The 21,337-nt window shown below is 36.9% G+C and overlaps 1 protein-coding gene across 7 annotated transcripts in view; it reads right to left on the reverse strand.

Annotated features, from left to right (window-relative positions):
• COL8A1 (collagen type VIII alpha 1 chain) overlaps window positions 1–21,337 on the reverse strand; it is a 93,477-nt gene that overhangs the window by 17,944 nt on the left and 54,196 nt on the right. For all 7 annotated transcript variants that reach the window (XM_026700851.2, XM_087937325.1, XM_087937324.1 and 4 more), the window contains one exon: window positions 7,219–7,297. The gene's annotated coding sequence lies outside the window, so the exon portion shown is untranslated. The remainder of the gene's footprint in view (window positions 1–7,218; window positions 7,298–21,337) is intronic.

The following is a 21,337-nucleotide window of genomic DNA, read 5'->3' on the forward strand; positions in this document are numbered from 1 at the left end:
GGCAAATATTTCCCATGTCCATTTGTGTCTGATTTTGGAGGGTAGTACTCGCCTCTGTTTTTTTAGCCAAGGAAGATTACAGATCTTATATTCCTTTCAGTTTATTTTCCCTGCCCTTTTCTCTTGTTTGGGAAATGCTATTTGCCAGTCTCACAAACATTTTCTGAAATATGTACTTTTGTGTTTTATACTCATTTAAATCACAGCAGCATTGCCACTATGCTGTAAGTTAAATCCATTTGTTAATTTAAATCTTTCAAAGGGTTTCTAGAAAGAAGAAGGAAGATATTTAAACCATTCAAAGTGCCTTTCAAATGACTAAACAAATGGTCCCTTGGTGTTTCTTTCAATATACTTGCTTGACTGGCTTCCATGATACAGACCCTATAAAAAGACTTTTCATACTTCTGTCATCTGCTTTATCCTTCCTATTCTGACTGAGCTTTAGAATAGATAGATCATGCTTTAAGTCTGATGCATTCCTCTTGATTAAAGAAGGATGCTAAGAACGCATGAATTCCTGATGACCTTTCACTGCAAACTGTGAACTTTGTTCACTACCCATGATGCATACTTAGGCATCATTACTCAGGCTCTTAGACAGGACCTTTTCTTGGCTATTACTTATTTAGCGACATTTCTCAAACAAAATGAGGAATGAAAGAAACTGCTTAAAATAAACTTTGAGTTCTTTTCTTGAAACTGTCACCTCTAAGTTCATGAGCAAGCTCAAGGGAGAACATTGCTGTTTGTAAGAGAGAGAAAGTGGAATTTGTGTCTACCGCCCATCTAGGCAGGAACTACTATTATTTCCTTTTTTGCCCAAAATTCATGTTACAAGGCATTATTAGGTTGAATTCAAATTTCTCTTGAATTTTGAGTCGAACAGAATCTTGGGGTTAAGAAGTAAATTTAACTTAGAAATTTGACATAAATTCAAAGATCATTCTACAGACTGGAAATTTCAAATTTCTTTTTTCAAATGTAAATCTGATGAATACCAGCCTGAAACAATCTTCTATCCTACATCATGAGATTTTATTCAAGTAGAAATCAGACAAGAGAAAGATTTGTGTAATCTTTTGTATAAAACATTTATAATTAAATGTTCTGTAAGAGTCTCATGTAAGATTACATTCATTCTGATTTCAGGTTGACATGACCCTCTATATCAGGGTTGTCAAACTTAATTTCATTGAGGGTCACGTCAGGGTTGTGTTTCACCTCAGAGGGCTGGGGGGACATGGACAGGGTGGGCGTGACCAGCTCAACATCACTCATCAAGACTCTATTTTTGGCCGCAACAGCATCCTGCAGCCTTCTACTAGCAAAAATGGAGCTTGGGAAGGACATGCACAGCTTCCCTGAGCTCTGTTTTCACTGGCAGAGGCACTGTGGGCTGGTCCTTCTCTGTTTCCAGGGTGGGCCCACAGGCCAGATCTAAGAATCTCTTGGGGTGGATTTGGCCCCTGGTCCTTGAGTTTGACACCCCTACTCTATATTAATTGAGATTTCTAAGCCAACTTTAAGCCCCACCTAAAGTTAACTTCATGACAGAAATGGCACATAAGTTATTTAGTACCTATTTGCATACGTTCATTTAAGCAAGTTGGTTTGGAAATTCATTGTTGTCTACTTCTACGCAAAAATATTTTCTATTACTTGTTTTTGTTACTTCTGTTATTGTTATTTTGGAACTATTATGTACAGTGCATTGAACCCAGGGACTTCTCCATGCACCATCATGAGCTATAGTCAAATGCATCTGAGATTATGACAAAACAGTAATAGTTGAAACCGAAACAAATTCTTGTCCTTATTACACCATAATTAAAATCAACCTGTTCAACCTGTTGCCTTGAGTTTCCCATAAATATTTCCCTTCATTTTGTAGTTGAAACAGGAGTGCACATCACAAATAGTTCTTTATTTGTAACATATTGGAAATGTATTTTTTTTCCTGTAGTTTCAATGATTTCTAAAACATATATATTCCCACAAAGTACCTTTATAGCTGTTTAATAAATGTAAAGCAGGGCCGGTTAAGGAATCCAGGACAGATAGGAAAGTGGAGACTTATACAAGCACATTCTTAAAATACTGTACTTCATTGTTTCAGCAGAAAATCTAAATCCTTCACTTAGATTAATATTTTCACATGATAGAAGTTTTATTTTAAAAAGTTAGGCTTTTAAGAACTGTTAAACTATCCTGATTTTGCCACAACACATATTTTCAGAGAGTTTTATTTCTTAATTAATTTCCCCATGCCTGTCAACTTCCACTGCGGCCTTTTACATCTTTCACAAAGATTGGGTTGGAGTTTGGAGCCCATAATTCTTAAGCCATTTGTTGACACATGATAAGAGTTTCTGTCCAACACATCTGAAGGGCACTAAATTGGAGATGGGGGATTTAACACACCCTTGTAATTGTTTATCAAACACAACATAGCAATGTCTGCTTCTGAGGGAAGTTGGTGGGATTTACATGCAGGAAATCCAAAAAGAGCAGTCTCCTGTTTTTGGCAGAGACAAATCCACTGTTGCTTTTGGTTAAAGATCAGAATTTTGATTGGATACAAATGCACTTGGCAGAGAATATTAAGCCAAAACACTAAAAGAGATTTGGAAGATTTGGAAGATAGAACTTGCTTTAGAAGATTTGGTTTGGGGATAAATTCCTATCAACAGCATGTTCTCAATTACTTAAGGCTAACTTTAATAGACATATTTCTCTCATTCCAGAGATCTGTCTACGAAGGAATGAATTTTTGATTCAGGGATTCAAAACTTATCCTTATTAAATCCTAACAGGGTCTCCAGAGACTTTCTTTGGATTTTTTTCTATGGCAGCCTGCCCTGCAGTAGTATAAAGTTGAAAATTTCTTTTAAGTGGTTTGCTATGTCAGTTATACTAGTCACTTCATTGCATTTGTGTAAATTATCAGTTTCTACAATTAGCTTGTACCCTAGTCAGGTGGATATCTCTTCCTTTAAACAGTAATATACATATTTCTGAATTTCATCATGTTTTAAAAACATTATTTAAAAACAGAATTATTATTTAAAAGCAGAATTCTAGAAAGTGTTTTGGGTGGGACATATTGGCATCTATTTGATTGATTCTGTAATTGGTTATATGCTAACTGTTGACTGCTTACCTCTGTTTCATCCCTATATTATTACTGTTCCATTGTGCTCTCATGATTTTTTTCTTTGTTTAGTATTCAGTGGACTTTTTATTGAAAATACACAAACACACACACACACACACACACACACACACATATCTTAAGTTTTCGCGGGTACTTACATGTATGGTATTCGGCTTTGTTTGGGTATTTTCTCAGGTCATTATAGTTGTGCTTTTAAAGTTGTAGCAACGTTTCGGCAGAATCTCATCTGCCATCATCAGGCTTCTGTTTTGTGTTCGTCTGTGATTCAGACTTTTACAGTTGTTTCAGTTTTAAATTTGGGTTTAGCCTACTGCTGTGCCAGAGTGGTTTTTTCCCACCACCACCCAGCACAGATAAACTCTGTGGCCAAAACACTAATTGCTAGAACCAAATGCCTGGCAGACAGGACACACATAAAGACTGAACTATGCACCCTGACTAAAGTACTGACAGCCAACAGCTTCCACAAAAGCAAAATCACCGGCTTGATCCACAAAAACACACTGAGACATAATGGAGACCTAGAAGATGAACAGACCTATGGAACAGCTGTCCTGCCCTACATAAGAGGTACTACAGACAAAATCAGTAAGATATTACACAGGCATCACATCAAGTCTGCCTTCAAAACAGACGGAAAAATAGCAGCCATCCTTAGAAACCCCAAAGATAAAATTGACCTGGAAAACCAAGGCGTATACGAAGTCCCCTGTGCATCATGCCCGACCACATACGTTGGACAGACCAATAGAAGAATAAGTACCCGCCTGGATGAACACAAAAATGCAGTAAAAAAGCTGGAACACACTTCCTCACTAGTCCAACACATGAAAGCCACAGGTCATAGCATCAACTTCAATGGCACCAAAACCCTAGCCACTATAGAAAACCCCAGCCACAGAATTATCAGAGAAGCCATAAAGATTGAAAAAAGACCTGAAAGCATGAATAGAAGAGATGATTCCATCAGACTGTCAATTATTTGGAAGCCTGCACTCACAAACAAAAAAATCTCCACACCACTAGCCAGGCAAACACCTGGGCACAAACAGATTCCCCCTGATATCTCCAGCTCAAACACATCCCAACCAGGCACCCAGACGAAACCTAGCTTCCTAACAAATGATAGCCATCCATTTACTCGGAGCCAAGCTGCACTAAAAGCCTCCAATACAGGAACACAATGTTGCCAGCCAATCCAGACACAAAAAATGTCATAAAACAGACAGAAGATTAGAAATACCAATCAAGCAGAACACAGCAAACTCCAAGACCAATAAACACAGACCAAGACTCCCAACCAATCAGGATGAAGAAAAAAACCACTCTGGCACAGCAGTAGGCTAGCCCCAAATTTAAAACTGAAACAACTGTAAAAGTTTGACTCACAGACGAACACAATACAGAAGCCTGATGATGGCAAATGAGATTCTGCCGAAACGTTGCTACAACTTTAAAAGCACAACTATAATGACGTGGGAAAATACCCGAACAAAGCCAAATACTATATATATATATGCCAAATACTATACATACACACACACACATATGTATGTATGTATGTATATATGTATGTATGCATGTATGTATGTTATTCAGCTTTGTTTGGGTATTTTCCCACGTCATTATAGTTGTGCTTTTAAAATTGTAGCAACGTTTCAGCACAATCTCATCTGCCAACATCAGGCTTCTGAAGATGAACACAATACAGAAACCTGATGATGGCAGATGAGATTCTGTCGAAACGTTGCTACAACTTTAAAAGCACAACTATAATGACGTGGGAATACATGTAAGTACCCGTGAAAACTTAAGAAAGCAAATATATATATATTTTTATGTGGATCTTTGGTTATTCGGTTTTTCTCACGCATAAAATTGGAAGCATTTTGGTGATGTTTTGACAAAATCTCATTCATCATCTTCAGGCTTGTGTCTTTGGCTTTGTGCTTCTCGGAGTAATGTGAGCTTGCAGCTGCTTCTTCCTTTTAACTGACAGTGGGGGTGTGACTTGATTGGGTGGGGGTTTGGCTGTGTTCTGATTGGGTGGGGGTGTGTTCTCATTGATTGGGAGCCTGGCTGTGATCTGATTGGTTGGGGGGTTGGCTCTGTTCTGATTGGCTGGGGGTGTGTTCTGTTCAGGTGGGGGCTTGGCTGTGCTCAGGCTAGTCTTAGTTGCCGGGGGATTTGAGCTGGTGAGCTGTGGTCCTGTTGTTTGGCTTTGTGTTCGTGCCACATCTTCATGGTGGGTGTCAGTTCGCTTCATGTATGGTTTGGAGGGGTTTGAAGTAGGTAGTGATGCAGCTGCGGTACGGCTTCTGGTCTGTGATCATGTCTCATCATCTGTGTGGGTGTGAGTCTGCTTTCTACGTGGAAGTGTGGTGGTGGCATTTGTGTGGCCCTCGTGGGTGTGGGTCTGGTGTCATTCTTCATGTTAGGTACTCGTTTGTTAATGAGGGCGGGTTCCCAAATGGCTGGTAGGCAGGAGGTATCATCTCGTTTATTCATGCTGTGTTGGGCGTTTTTCTATCTCTATGGCTTCTCTGATTATTCTGTTGTTGAAGTGTTCAGTTTTGGCGATAGTTCTGGTATTTTTAAAGTCAATCTCATGTCCTGTGGCTTTGAGGTGCTGGACCAGGGAAGAGGTTGGTTCTTCTTTTTTGATTGAGTTCTTGTGTTCTTCGAGATTGAGTTCTTGTGTTCTTTATATTATATATAATATAAATAGCTATTAAATAGTTTTTAATTTGTTTTTCGGGAATTAAGAAGGAGAAGCTGTGACAATATGGTAATGCCTTTAGAGGAAGCCAAAGAAATTATTGTAATTTAACTCCTGGAACTCAACTGGTAATCTGTTTCTTGCATACCATTATAGGAAAATAGCCCAATTTATTGGTTTTACAGCCAATTAAAATGTGTCATAACAGCATTTCTCTTTATCAACCAGGATAATGTTTTCTGTTATTATTTGTAATCTTCTTCAGTTTTAATTTACAAAAGATGGGTTTTTTAAATAAAATGTAAAGCATATGTCACTTATTTGGAATAAGGTGCATTGAATTTACTTGTTATTTTGGCTGACTTCAAAAAATTAAGCAGGAAATGCATCTGAAAATAAAATTATCTGTATTTTGTTTCCAACATATTCTACTTCCCTCTCTTTCTTTCTCTTTCTGATATAGAATACAAGAAATATTTTCTTAGAAAAATAAATGTTTCTTCCAAAACTCTCACCAGACAATAGTCATAGGTTTATAAAGACTATGGACATTGTGAGCTAATGTCTACTTTATAAGGTTTCCTATTAAAAATTTTTTTTACAAAAGTAATTATGGTCTTGTGATACTGCTTCTTCTGTTCTACTTAAAAAGCACAGTGATTCATCAAATCTCAAAAATTATGGCTCATGAAATAAACTGTATAATTCAGGAACAGTTTTTTTTAAAGGAGATTTACATCATACATGGTCTGTTTACCCATTTAGCTAAATGATATTTGTATAAATATGATCTGTTTCCATCCATTGCTTCTTGTCTTGTCCTCTGATGCTTTGGAGAATAGCTTGACTCCCTCTTCTTTGTAGTAACCCTTGAGATATTGGAACATTGCTATCATGTCACCTCTAGTCCTTTTCATTAAACTAGACATACCCAATTCCAGCAAACATTCTTCATATTCTTAATATATTTTAGCCTCTGGTCCCCAACATTATTCTAATCTTTTTTCCACAGGTTAGTCAAAATCCTCTCTTACATCTGAGCCTATCGTTCAATTCTGCCCATTTACTTTATATGCAACATGAATGCTTTAGCTACTTTGAAACGGTTTATCATAATGATATTAATTCTCACTTCTCCGTGGTAGCAAGCTTCAACTTGTTCAATGTATTGTTACTTAATGATATCTGCATGCAACTTGATACATTTTATATTTTGGAAATGTATTGAAGATTCTAAAAGCCTTGTACAAATCATCTTATATTTATTCATAAGTTTCCAATTACATTTACACTTTGTATTTTGTAGTTTGCATATACTTACTTTAGAACTTTGGTGAAATGGATCAAGATGTGGATCAGTGCACTAGGATTTTCAGAGGTCTGGCTTCTTTTGTTAGATTCTGATAAGCAAGGAAAGGTATTTTTATTACTACAACCATTAAAAAAAGGTATTGAAAGTTAGAAATCAAAATGATGGTCAATTTTAATGTATTTGAATGTCCAACCAGAAATTGATAAAAATATTTTATTTAATTATTTATAATTAATATAAAGTGGAAAAAATTATCACAACTATTAAGGAATATAGAGGTCAGATCACATATACTGAAATCAACATTTTGTGGTAAATCCTAAAAAACACCCTTCCAAAGCTCAACAAACCATGAATAGAGGTTTTGTACTTTAAACGTGTTCTAAGGTCAACATTGCGATAGCAAATCTTTACACTTAAATTGTCACCAACTTTAGCAACTATGGTTAGCCTTTTCGTTCACAATTCTAACATTAGCAAACTTCACTTGCTTTCATTTATAGGTAAGGCTATATCTGCCAATAAAAGTACAATACAGAGAAACAACAACTGCAACCTGCAACCCAGATAACCTTTAACTTTCTCATTGAAAGTATTTTTTAAAGGCCACCAATTTATTAGTTAAACTGGCAGGCTATTCTGACCTAGGCTCCCTTCTAAAGCATAAAACACAACCTTAATCTTTACTTCCGGTTTGTCGGCTTCGGTGACAGCAGGGATTCGCCTTCTCTGCGATCCCTGCTGTGCTAGCCGCCTTGGTGCCTCCGATCCTGATGGATTTGGAGGCTAAGGCTGCCCTGTTGGGGCAGCTGAAGAAAGGGGGGATCCGGACGGGGATGAGGGGTGTCGCAACCCCCCCCCAGCCGGCAATAACCCCCTTCTCTCAAGACGGTGCAGCGGTGGTCTTTTATGGCCACCATAAAGAAGCCGGCAATTGGATAAAGAATGCGCAGGAGGGAGAAGGAGTTTTTTTTTTAAAGAAAGTTTTTTCTTGGTCGAACTGGGACCTTAAGGACATATTTAACACCTGGGAAAGTAATGACTTGGAAGCTATAATGTTCCCGATTGATGTTTTCAGCTGCGAAGAAAAGTGACGAAAAGGGGAAGTTACTCTCCTCCCTTATGGAATTAACAAATGGACAAGGGAAAACAGCCTTTTGATAGAAGGTAAAACCTAAACTCCTTTGTTATAAGTGGGAAGGGAGAGGCTTGGGAAAACAAATCTTTACTCTAAGATTTTGCTGGAGGAGATGCCTTGAAGATAAAGAGAATAGAAATTAATTCTAAGGAAGATTTAAAGCACAGATTGGACGTTTCTGCTTTCCCTAATTTGACTACACTCCTAGAAGAGAAACTGTAAAAAGAAGAAGCTTGTACTCTGCCTGGACTGTTTGATGACTGTGGGATTTTGGGACTTTTGGGAACTGTTTTAAGTTTGGAAATAATTGATTGGCTTAATAATAAGAAGAGGATACAGAAAGAGAAGAAGAAACAGTTCAAAATGGCTCTATATTTTGATGAATTAAAAAAACAATATTTAAAAATAAAGAAAGAAGGCAAAGATGTTATGGGAGAAGCCCTTTGTTTTTTAGATATGGCGCTTGTCGTGTGTCAGCAAATTAAACAACAGCTGGAAGAAGCCGAGGAAGAAGAAGCCATTTTTAATGAACTAAATGGTGTGACTAAGAAAGAAAGGAGAAAGAGAGGAGCGAAAAGGAAGGACTTAAACAAAAAAATGTTTATGAAAGAGAAAAAGAAGATGCAAAAACAACAGAATGCTAGAAAGCAAAAGGAAAGAGGAATGCAACAGAAAGGGGAAATCAAGAAGGCAGAGGTTTGGAGAGGAGGGGGTAAAAAGTTTAGGCGGGCTAAGAAGGAAAGGGAAAAGGGGGGAAAAAGTTACAAAGGTATAAGACAAGATGGAGAAAAGGAAATTTTTTTTAGGGATAATGGGTAATATATGGGATTTTTTTTTTTTAAAAAAAGGGGGATTCTGCAAAGTACACATGAGTATTGTAATAGTGGTATTTGTATTATAAGTAGATAATCAGAACTTTTTAAGATCTAATAAAAGACTAAAATATCAAGGTATAACTTTAAAAGGTTTAATAATGAATGATAATAAGTTTTAATAAAATACTAAAGGGAATGTTTAAAATATTAGTTTGAATATAGAGTTTAATGGATTAATGTGTTGATTGTTATGGATTTATTATTGTAGTATTGGTTTCTGAAATAGTAAAATGTACTAAGCAGAATCTGATTGGGATTTAGGTGTTATTTTAAATTTTAACTTAGGGGAATGATAGAAAGGCATCATACTCCGATTAGTGATTCCAGGGGGAAACTATTCTTTTTTAAATTGGAAATGAGACAGATGTAAATGGAGAAATGGACAAAAGATATAAAAATATTTTTCTTTAAAGCAAGATTAAATATATAAAACAGAATTAAGAGGAGGCAAAAGTGGAGAGGAGTTATATAATAGATATAGAATGGTAAATAAGATGGGTAATGGTATATAAGAAGAGCATGAATTCAATTGAAGTCCATACAAAAAGTGGTAATCTGGGGCCAAGTTACTTTCTAGAAGAAAGTTTTATGTTTTTATGTCTATGTCTTATGTGTGTGTGTTTAATTAAGAATTAAATAGTAAAACCTCGGAGGAAGACTAGATGAGAATAATTATAAACAAGCCAGAGGAAAATATAAAGTTGATGACTGGATAGCAGATAAATCAGAAAGGAAATATGATTGAATAATGATTAAAGAGAAACAATGTGGAATTTGGTAAAGGGAATTTACGTGTTTATATGGAAATGGGATAAATTATAAGTACGTGATATAAAGCAATATGTCACCTGCCTTGTAAGGATCTACAATGGAAAGAGGTTTTATGTTTTTAATGTTTAATGATGTTTTGTTTTGTTTGTTTGTTTGTAAAATCAATAAAATTTGTTTTAAAAAAAACACAACCTTAATCTCGGTAAAACCTCTTTTATTTCCACAGCTGTGAATTATGTTCATTCACAGACATCCAGCCTTCACAAACAGTCTTTCAGGGGAATGTTTAGAAACACGCACTTTATCACACTTGGAATTGGCCAGAGAACTAATTGGCAGATGCAAAAACTCACATCCATTTCTCTCCTCTTTTATGTCCTATGCAAGGGGCCAATCATCTCCAAGGTGTGGCTTTGCTCCTGAGTCGACCCTGCTTTCTCAATTGTTCTTGTCTTCTGTGCATGCAAAGGCTGGGGACCGGTTCCATAAGCTCCCCGGCATCACTGCTGTCCAAACCCGAAGGCAGCTGCAGTCCAGCCAGGCTCTTAGTCACTGCCTGGAATAAGAAATGACTGAGGCTCTGGATAGGATTGCACCTTGCAATCTCTTCCCCCTTGTTGACTTCTCTGTGCCCCGTGGTATACAGAGGAACTGAGAGGAATGAAATGCATGAGGAGACATCTAGAGTACCCCTGGAGGAAGACAGGAGATGAACTCCATCAAACATGGGTATGAGCTGCTACTAAGTCGTATTTTGTGGTGATTCATGTGGCAAAGTGTAACTCCTTCACACTAATTAGTCTGCAGATAATCTGCAGATAATTGCCCAGTGACCCTCTTTAAGGTGAGCTATCTCCTCCTAGGAAAGAAGGAGATTGAGGTCCACCTGAAGGGGTGTGCCGAGGAATTTATGGATTTTCTGGAAGACAAAATCGCTCGACTTCGTTCCCAGTAAGATGCCGGTGTGGTTGCTGGTCTGGTGGAAGCTCCTGAGGCAAGCTCTTGTCCTGTTATCTGGGAACAGTTTGACTCTGTTGTTCCTGAGGAAGTGGACAGGATCCTAGGGAGCACTTGTGTTTTGGACCCATGTCCCTCCTGGCTTGTGAAAGCTTCCCAGGAAGTGACAGGCGGGTGGACTCTGGTGGTGATTAATACTTCTCTACAGGAAGGGATGATGCATCAGCATTTTAAGGAGGCTGTGGTCCACCCTCTTCTTAACAAATCATTGCTGGACTCCATCCAGTTGGATAATTTCTGACCTGTCTCCAATCTTCCCTTTTGGGGGAAGGTTGTTGACAAGGTGGTTGCACAGCAGCTCCAGAGGTTTCTGGATGAAACGGATTATCTCGACCCCTACCAGTCAAGATTCAGGCTTGGATTTGGGACAGAAACAGGATTGGTCACACTTTAGGATGATCTCTGGCGGGAGCGGGATGGGGGTGCATCCATCCTTGCTCTACTTGACCTCTCAGCAGCTTTTGAAACCATTGACCGTGGGATTCTCCTGGGGTGGCTTTGAAGGATGGGAGTGGAAGTCCTTGTTCTGTCTAGGTTCACTTCCTTCCTCTGAGGCCGCTCTCAGTCAGTATTGATAGGAGGGGAGAGATCCAGCCCTTGCCCACTGCTTTACAGGGTTCCGCAGGGCTCAGTACTCTCTCCGCTCCTGTTCAACATTTATATGAAGCCACTAGGTGAGCTTATCTGTCACCATGGACTGAGGTATCATCAATATGCTGATGATACTCAGCTGTATGTCTTGGCCCGTGCTCAGTTAAGTATTGCTGTGTCCTCCCTCTCACAGTGCCTGGAGGCTGTTAGGGACAGGATGGGGAGCAATGGGTTGAAAGTAAACCCTTGCAAGACTGAGTGGCTCTGGGTTTGGGATTTGTTGGCTCGGGGAGAATTGCCACCTTTGGTCTTGGATGGGGTGGCACTATCCCAAACAGACCCTGTGTGTTTATCTAGGGGTTTTCCTGCTCACAACTCCTGCTCAAAAAGCAGGTGGCAGTTGTGGCCAGGAGGGCCTTTGCGCAATTGCGGATTGTGCACCAGTTACACCCTTTCTTGGACCAACAGTCCCTACTCACAGTCACTCATGCCCTAGTCACTTCCCTTCTTGATTATTGCAACACACTCTACATGGGGCTGCCCTTAAAGAGCATCCAGAAGCTCCAGTTGGTGCAAAATGCAGCAGCCCACATGGTTTTGTGCAGACCCCAGTGTGCACATGTGTCACCTCTCCTGCAGGAGCTGCATTGGTTGCTGATTTGCTTCTAGGTACAATTCAAGATGCTGGTTGTCACCTTTAAAGCCCTTCATGGCTTGGGACCAAGTTATCTGAGGGAACGTCTCTTGTCGGTCACAACTACCCAACCCATTAGAGGAAAAAAGCAGGGAATGTTGCGGGTCCCATCCCTGGGACCCAGAAGAAGGGCCTTCTCCGTGGTGGCTCCCTTTCTCTGGAATATCATTCCCCCAGAGATTAGAATGGCCCCCACTCTAGCACTCTTCCGGAAGGCACTGAAGACCTGGTTTTGCCAGCAGGCCTGGGGAACCCAGAGCAGGATGGAGCCCATCAAATGGTTAGTGTGATTTGCTGTCATTGGGGTGGGGGTGGGAGTTGGGGGTGATTTTTTATTTTTTTTTATTTTTTTCCAGATTTTGTTCTATTGTACTTTATTAATTTATTTGATTTTTTTATTTTTTGTTTTAAATATGGTTTTATATAGTCACCATGGGAGAATAGGCGGCAATATAAAATAAATAAATAATTTTGGGGGGGCTTTTTAAGATTAAAAAATTCCATATATTGTTAAATGACACTTTTCCTAAAGATATAATTTTTATGCATGCCCAACATACCCTGTTGTTATCAACTTATATAATATACTCTGTTACAAGGCATTCAATAATGTAGCCTTTTTAAAATACTTGCTTTTTGATATACCTTATTTTATTCAAATTGTTGAGACAAGATAGATTGATGAGTGCCTGCATATTGTATGTTTTACTAATCTTAGACTTTTGTTGATGTCCATAATGGCATCATTTTGGAAGACAAAATTGTCAGATTTCAAACTCAAACAATTATCTTTCTTTTACTTTCTGCAGAAAAGCAGTATACACAGAAGGAGCTATGTTAAGTTTGCATGTAAAAACTGTTGTAAAAATGGCTATAATATCTTCAAAATTAGTTTCCTGAAACTTTTACAAAGAAACAAATCCTATTGAATGTAATTATACTAACACATTTATGTATAAAGAGCAGGAGTCTTAAGTATTACCTAAAAAGTAAAAATGAGCTAAAATAATTATATAAATGTATTTAGAAAAAAACTGTTATGATGGCTTCATATTTTACAGAAAGGCAGCCCAACATTCAGTCAAATTAGATTATAGTCTTGAACGGCCCATATTTCCTCTTGCATTTATCATGTACATCTTGATGACAGGGATCCTTCCAAGAAGGAATGCAGAGACATCTTAGAACCATATGGGCACTGAAATGGCCTCCCTATTTCAGAAGCTGTTGTAAGAGATCCTGATATTTCCTAGAGCACAGGAAGAATTGTACCACAATACCCTGAGAAGAGTATCTCGTCAGAGTTGGTATATTTCTTGTTATGTTCTGTAACCTATACAAAGTTGTGGAATATTGTAACAGTAAAAAGGACATGTATACCAGAAAAATTGTGCTGTTTTATTGTTTATAGTAATGAACTATTACTCTGATCCCTTGGCTACTACTATGCTTATGTTAGATTTTCTTAATCTAGAAAAACATTTGCAATTGTGTATTCTGTCTGATGGAAGTCTAATAAGTTCAGAACATGAACGTCAGACTGATAAGAAGGATACCCAAAAGGATTATTTAATTAGAATTTTGTCTACTATTTCACATACTGTAACATTTTAGTCAGTCAGAAAACAAAACATTTTATTTTGTTAATTCTTTACTTCACTTCTATAGCTCAGTTTTGCTAAGCTGTAAACCATGATTTATAAAACACACACAAATCCAAAGACAAACCCAAACAAATTACACTATAGTTTATCATACTATGCAGACCCAGCCAGAGATACAAATGTTAGTTTAAAAAAACTTCAATGTAATAATTTTAATGTCACTGTGTACTCTGCAGCTGGTGAGACAGCTAGCTAAGCCAGTCTTCATTCACAATTGTATTGTGTACAAACAATATAAACAGATTTTAAACATTTCTCCTTAGAAATGAATCCCAGTGAGATTCATAAGTTTGGCCTCTTACTTGCAGTATTAAATACATCAACTATATCAAACAAATGATGGCTTTTATAAGTCAAAGAATATCATGGGGCAACAAATACAAGGAGATTGTTGTATCTCCTAGCATCATCATCATCATTTTTTTAAAGCAATTTATTAGGTTAACTAACTTGGTAAATCTTATTCCCGCTGAAAGTAGTATGTCTTGTTTAAATTTTTACTTTGATTTTCATGGAATCTAAGTAGAAATACTTTGCAGCCAATTCAGCATGGTCAAAATAATTCTACAAGGAAGCTTTGTATCATTTCTGAATCATCTCTTAGCCTGCCTGATCTTATAGGGAAGTCTTGTTTATTTACTTTTGGCTCTGCACTAGCTTACTCAAAATCTGAACAAAGCTACCTTTTCCTTTTAATATTCCTGGTGCCTTTCAACGCCAATAGGAATAATTCCTTTACTTCGCCTTCCAGAAGCTAGATTAAGGAGAATTGTTACTTTTTCTTCCATATAATATCATTCTGTGTTTAAAAAACATTATTTCTTCTCTCTGCTTCCCTTATTGTCATGAAATTATGATTACAGCTATTAAGTAATATGTCTTCTTGAAAAATTGCCAACATACTATCAGTTCATTTAAATAGTCTGCAAAGATTTATTACATAACACAGAATTGTGTCTTGCATCAATGAGGTTATCTTCCTAGTATCAGCTCTCCTTCTTCATTTTATTCCTCATATTCAGGAGCATGAGCACACTGTGATTTCTGTAAGTAGGAACTGAATTTTGTGCAGGGCAGTACTCAAAACTATGTCCCATCGCCTGTAGTGAGACATTACTAGCAAGTTTAGGATTGCTGTCTGAGAACACTATGTTCATCAGTTATTCTGTAATAAATTGACATAAATAACAGATGGACTGTCTGCAATTATGTAGCTTGTAGATAAAACAACATTCATAGCAGTTTAGTAAACTGTTTAAAGTCTGTTGGGTCATATTCACAATTAATAAAATAATCTGGCAAATAAAAAATGTTAGCAATTTCTAAAAGTGATGAATTTAATCATTAAAGCAGTCATGTTTAATACAATAAAATACAATAGATTCCTTGTCTAAATTGAACTGTTCAGAGAGAAAACAATGTTTGCTTGGGATGGAAACTTTGACAGACAATTTTGGAAATAATTCAGGTTATAAAGAGTTAGCAGGACAATCCCATTTTTTTATGAATAGTTGTATAAAAACTGAACTAGACTACAAATTTTGAATACCCTGTTTAAATCGCTGCTTAAGATCAGCAGATATTTCAAGCGTGTAACAATAGCACCCATGTTTTGCACTTATTTGGATCAGTGCAATGATTTAAAAATTTAGAATTTTTCTGGTGAAGGAAACAATCCTGCAATGTTTCTTTAGATAGTGGGTATCCTGCCTTTTTTTCTTGCTCTTTCTTTTGAAAGTTTATTTATTTAAGTTTATTTATTTACTAACTTATTTCTTAAGCATGGTTATCATGGGTGATTTACAACTACCTTCCATAAAGCCATATTAAATATAATTCCCAACCAGCATAACAATATTGTTTATCCAATGGTGGGATTCAAATATTTTTACTACTGGTTCTGTGAGCGTGGCTTGGTGGGCATGACAGGGAAGGATACTGTAAAATCTTCATTCCCACTTCACTCCAGGAGAAGGATATTGTAAAATCCCTTTCTCCTGTGCAGGGCAACAAAAGAAGACCCAGCTGATCAGCTGGGACTTGGGAGGCAGAGAATAGATGGGGGTGGGGCCAGTCAGTGGTGGTATTCCGAACTACTCAAAATTTCCACTACCGGTTGTCCGAACTACTCAAAATTTCTGCTACTGCTTTGCGCGGCATGGCTGAGGTTGAAAAAGCAGAAAAAAAGAGGCTTTTCAAATGCTGCATGCCTGTGCTCAGCGTTTTTTATCTGCCAAGGTGGCACAGCTGATGTTTTTTTTACACATGTGCGTGAAGCAAAACATAGTCACTGAACCGGTAGTAACACCGATTGAATCCCACCCCAGTACAGACTATTCCAAAGAGCTGGGACATCCATAGAAAAAGCTGTCTTCAAGGTCCCACCAGATGGCAACATTTAATGGAAGGGCTACAGAGCACAAACACCCTCTCTCACTTGGTAAGACTGGTAGATACTTTCAGGAAACAGCAGTCCCTGAAATAACCTGGCCCCCATGTCATTTAGAGTTTTAAACAAGATAAACAGCATCTTGAATTGAACCCAGAAATCAATTACATACAATATTCTATAAGTAATACCAATTCTTAATGTTTCAAACTGATGGTTTTCTGCAATAGTTCTGTTAATTAATTTCAATAATCTTTTAATTCAGCTCGTAAAGGCCATTCCTACTCACCAATTGCTAATTGTGTTTACCAAATATTATTTGACCCAATGCTTTTACGTGGAATCTTTTCCTACCAGATGTAATCAAAATGTTTACATCTGCAAGAAGTAATCTTAGCCTCTGTTAGGAATGTAAGTCACCTAATAGTTGGGTTGGAAAATATATAAACCAGGATAGACATTTTAATACTGTTTCTTTAAGAAAATGCTAAAACTGTAATTGGGTGTGGTTCCTCAAATGGCCATAAGATTGAGCCAGAAACCTGACTTAGTTCCTGTTCTGTTGTTCTGGAGAGTGTTGCTGTTCCTATTGACTGTTATTGTTGGATTTGATGTAAGTCTGTTACTGAACTGTTTTTGATACTGGACTTTGTTACTTGGATTATCCCTGGACTGAAAACTGATTGCTTTAACTGTGAATGACTTGGACTGCTTGTTTGGACTTTGCTTAAATGTTTATTGGAAGTAAAAACCTACATTTTACTATACAGTGTAGCTGTGTGCTGTTTGTGTGTTATTCTTCACCACTCTCACTACGTCTCCCTGTGTGCGCTCATTCGCCTAACGGGGAATTACCTTAACAGCCTCAAGCTTTCACACCTTATTTTTGCATATTATTTATTCAGCATTCATAATTTAAACACATATCACACTACAAAATTTTATAATATTAGGAGCCAACATGATGGTGAATGGGTGCATCAAAAGATTTAGATCTAGAGAATTGTAGCAAATAATTGCTATAATTATCCTCCAAAAACTAATACTTTGTTTTCCCCAAAATAAAACCTATCCTGAAAATAAAACCTGTCATTTTTTACGTGTGTGCCTAATATAAGCCCACTGCCGTGAGAAGAGGCAGGTGTCAGAGGCCTATCTGTGGGGGTCCTAAGGTAAGCCAGTGCAGGGTGCATGGGACAGCCCATCCCCCCTGTCTCATGGTAGTGGCACTGGTGCGCTGTGTGGACTCCATCTACCCCATCTTGAACAAGCAGAAGTAGGCCTCTTGTACATGGGGAGGACACCCCCCAAAATAAGGCCTAGTGCTTAGTTTGGATCTCAAAAGAAAATAAGCACCTGGTCTTAATTTCAGGGAAACATGGGTAATTGCATAGTAGTAGTTAACATTTATTTGTTCCATATTTCAACTGCGTTTGGTCTCATGGTATAAACTATTTCTAAAGGCAGGATCTATCCAATCATGGCTGATTTTCAAGCACTAGACAGGAATGGATTACAGTACATGCACATTCCATTTTTACCTGCTTACCCTTCCTACAACCACTGGCACTCTGCTAGAAAACAGTATGGCTGGATCAATATTATCACATGTAATGGAGCTTGACTTGAGGAGATTTACATTACATAGCATATATATCTGCTCTACCATGCCCAGTTCTTACACACACACACACACACACCTCAATTTATTCCTTTATTTTTCATTCAGGTTTAAATTATCTAAATGTTAAAAATCTGTTATTCTAAAAAAAATGCAGTTAAATGTTTAAATATAGCTACACCCAAAATACACTGATCCTCTGAAATAGCCATAACAATGTTTGTTTATTCTGAAACCTGACAAAAGAGGAGCCATATTTTATTTCCTCAGTTTTTCATCCAAGATGCTGTCTTGATAAATCCTATTTTATAAATTAAGTAACATAATAAAAATCTTATAGGAATATGCACAATATTACCTATTATAGTATGCCCTTTACTTTGCCTTTCCTCTAGCTTAAAGTATTCCATTGTTGTAAGAACCCAGGCATTCTATCTTGATATCCAATCTATTTGATGTGGTTTTATTATCTATTAAAGACATGCTTATTAATAGTAGGGTGTGATTTTTTTTCTACCTTGAAAATCCAGTGGAGTAATATTTTATGAATTCTAGAATTATTTTTATAAAATTTCATATATAACATTACATTTGATAACTGTTCTTTATTTTCAGAATAAAGAAAATTTGAAAGGAAAGTTTGATAACTTATTTTCAGAATACCTGAATACACATTTTCTAATATCATGCATTTCCAAAAAACTTTATAATGGCATTTGTATGGACCAAGTAAGTGGGATAACAGAAGTCACATTTGGAATGATTTCATTCTTTAATGATTCCACCTCATTCATAGAATGGCACAGTCAATTCAATTCAATTTTGAAATTATTACAGTGATATTGTATTTTTTGCTTCCATTTTGCACGTTACTTTTCCCCTAATAATACTATAATACTTTTCCCCAATAAAACAAAGCAACAAAAAACCCTGCTATTGAAGAGAGGCAATAGCTGCACAATTTCTTTCAGTCTTAGAGTATCCAAAGTTACAGAAAATATTGCATTCTTCAGATGATGAATTAAGGGGAGTTCCTGCTGTTGGATGCATATAAGCCCTCCTCTGAATTAGAATATTCCCACAACTAGATGCTTTGCTTCAAAGAACTCTAGTAAGAGATGAATATACTTCCTATCAAAACGAATCTGCAAGTTGGCTACAGTCAAGTAATAAGAAACCGAATAGTTGAACTTTAAATCACAGGCCTACAGTGCCCTTACAATGAATCCCACATTTGTTCTAAGATCCTTTCCATACTGCATATTAGTAATATAAATGATTAAGGAGCCAAGAATTATGGCTGTTAGAGAAGCATTATTATTTACTTTGGCAACTGAATTGATATTTCAGCCATTAGATTGTAGCTACTCATACATTCATGGGAGTATACATTAGGTTACATACAATTTTTACTAGGATTGGTAAAGTAGTAGTCTTTCTATTTCTTACCAGTAGTAAGAAGTGATCTTGTTGCCAAAGATCACTTCTTACTACTGAAAGCCATGAACAATCAATCTACTGTGCTTTGTATGGATGTGCATAAAGGAATCAGGGCAGTCTCTTATTAACATTTCTGAATACTTGCCCATTTCTGTAATACAGTCTGATTTCACATTACTGTATTCTTGGGTTAGTATGGTACATTGAACACTAAGGAATAAATAGGTTTAAACATTCATTGCGGTGGAATCTAGGTGGAGGAGGAAGGAGCTTTTTTCTAGGGACCTAAGAGACAATCAGCCTTGAATCCTTGGTATGCAGAAAGAGACCCAGAAGAGATCCTTCTTTAAACCTTTCACAGGATTTATCTGATAGTTCTGCAGAGTGTACTTTAGTCTGGCAAGATCCTTGTCTATAGGCAAACGGAAATAAAGAAACTACTCATTGTGTCATTCTTGGTACCTTGAACCTGACATTTATTTACCAATCAACCTATCTGTTTAGACATCTGTTCCTACCCATAATGATGCCAAAAGGTGCATTGTAACATCATAATGCAAGCTCATCCTTTCTACTTGTATCACGATGTCACACACAAGTCTATAAGGAATAAGTTTGTATTGTTACAAACTGTTTTCCTTTACCACCTTTATTCCTCTTCCAGATGCCTATGCCTCTCTACCAAGATAGATTTAATACCTTCCAAATGCTATGGATTGGAAATGGTGGCCATGCCTAATAAATTATCTTGGCCTGTGTCCCCTTAAAGACAGTTTCAAATCCAGAAAGAAATAGGATGCAATAAACAGTAGCTCCTGAGTGGAGACTTGAAACTGATTTTCCCTATCAATAAAGCTAGTCACTAAATCACACAGGCAATTGTTTTTTATGTTTTGCACCCTAGTCTAGATGGCCTTTTGGCAAACTGAAAACTAGATACACCATGCAAAACAATTTTAGAGCCACCACAAACTAAACACGTTGCTTACTAAAAAATAAAATAAAAATAAAAGAGCTACTCTACATGTTCACTTTGTATTTTATATGGCTTTTCACATCTATGCCTAGCAGATGTTCTCTGTATTTTGTAAGCCCTTGCATTCATCTTAATATGTCAGGAATAGCTACTAAAGACAAGGTAAATAAGTAGATAGATATTGGCCTTCTCCTGTCCAAGAGTATAAGTATTACTATGTAAATATTGCAATTTCTTCTCAAATAAAAATGGACAATTGTTTGTTATAGCTTTGTGCCTTTGAATAAACCTCAAGAACATAATCAAACCAATAAAAAGGACATTCGGAGTTCTGAACATATGTAAACTGGCTGTGCTACACTAATTCTGAATGAAGTTGAATGCATTTACTTCAGACAGACATTTTCATAAAATCATTTTGTTTTCTTCTTAACACATCATCATGACTGATTATGGTTTCTGTGTTCAACTTTTGAATTTTTGTCAGTGTTCAATGATGTTTGTTTCCTAGAAATACCTCTGGAGTTTGTAATGCCCTTTACATATCAGCAAATCTGTTATAGTAGCCATTTTATTTAAATACAAATATTTCTATTTCTCTGGGGTTGCGGAAAGGAATTAAACACTAACCAACAGCAATATTACCTGGACTGGTTAATTCTAAATGTGCTTGCTAAAAGATAAATCTAGTAAAATAAATCATCCAAGGAATGTTTGTAACATTAGAACACAAATTTGAATGTTTTAGATTATGTACTATGAATGATACAGACAATACCATAGTAACAAATGAAGTTTTTAATACATTAGTTATATAACAATTCTTGAAAAAAAGAAGGTGTATCTATCTTTATATGTGTTCCACTTCAGAGAATAGTCTGCAGGATAGTCTATGTTCAGTTTAAAGATTGTAATCTTAATTAGTCATAAAAATATAGCCCATCTGAAGGTG

The sequence above is a fragment of the Pseudonaja textilis genome, chromosome 7, assembly GCF_049901715.1.
Source record: "Pseudonaja textilis isolate UNSWEBS1 chromosome 7, rPseTex1.2, whole genome shotgun sequence".
In the NCBI taxonomy this organism is placed as follows: domain Eukaryota; kingdom Metazoa; phylum Chordata; class Lepidosauria; order Squamata; family Elapidae; genus Pseudonaja; species Pseudonaja textilis.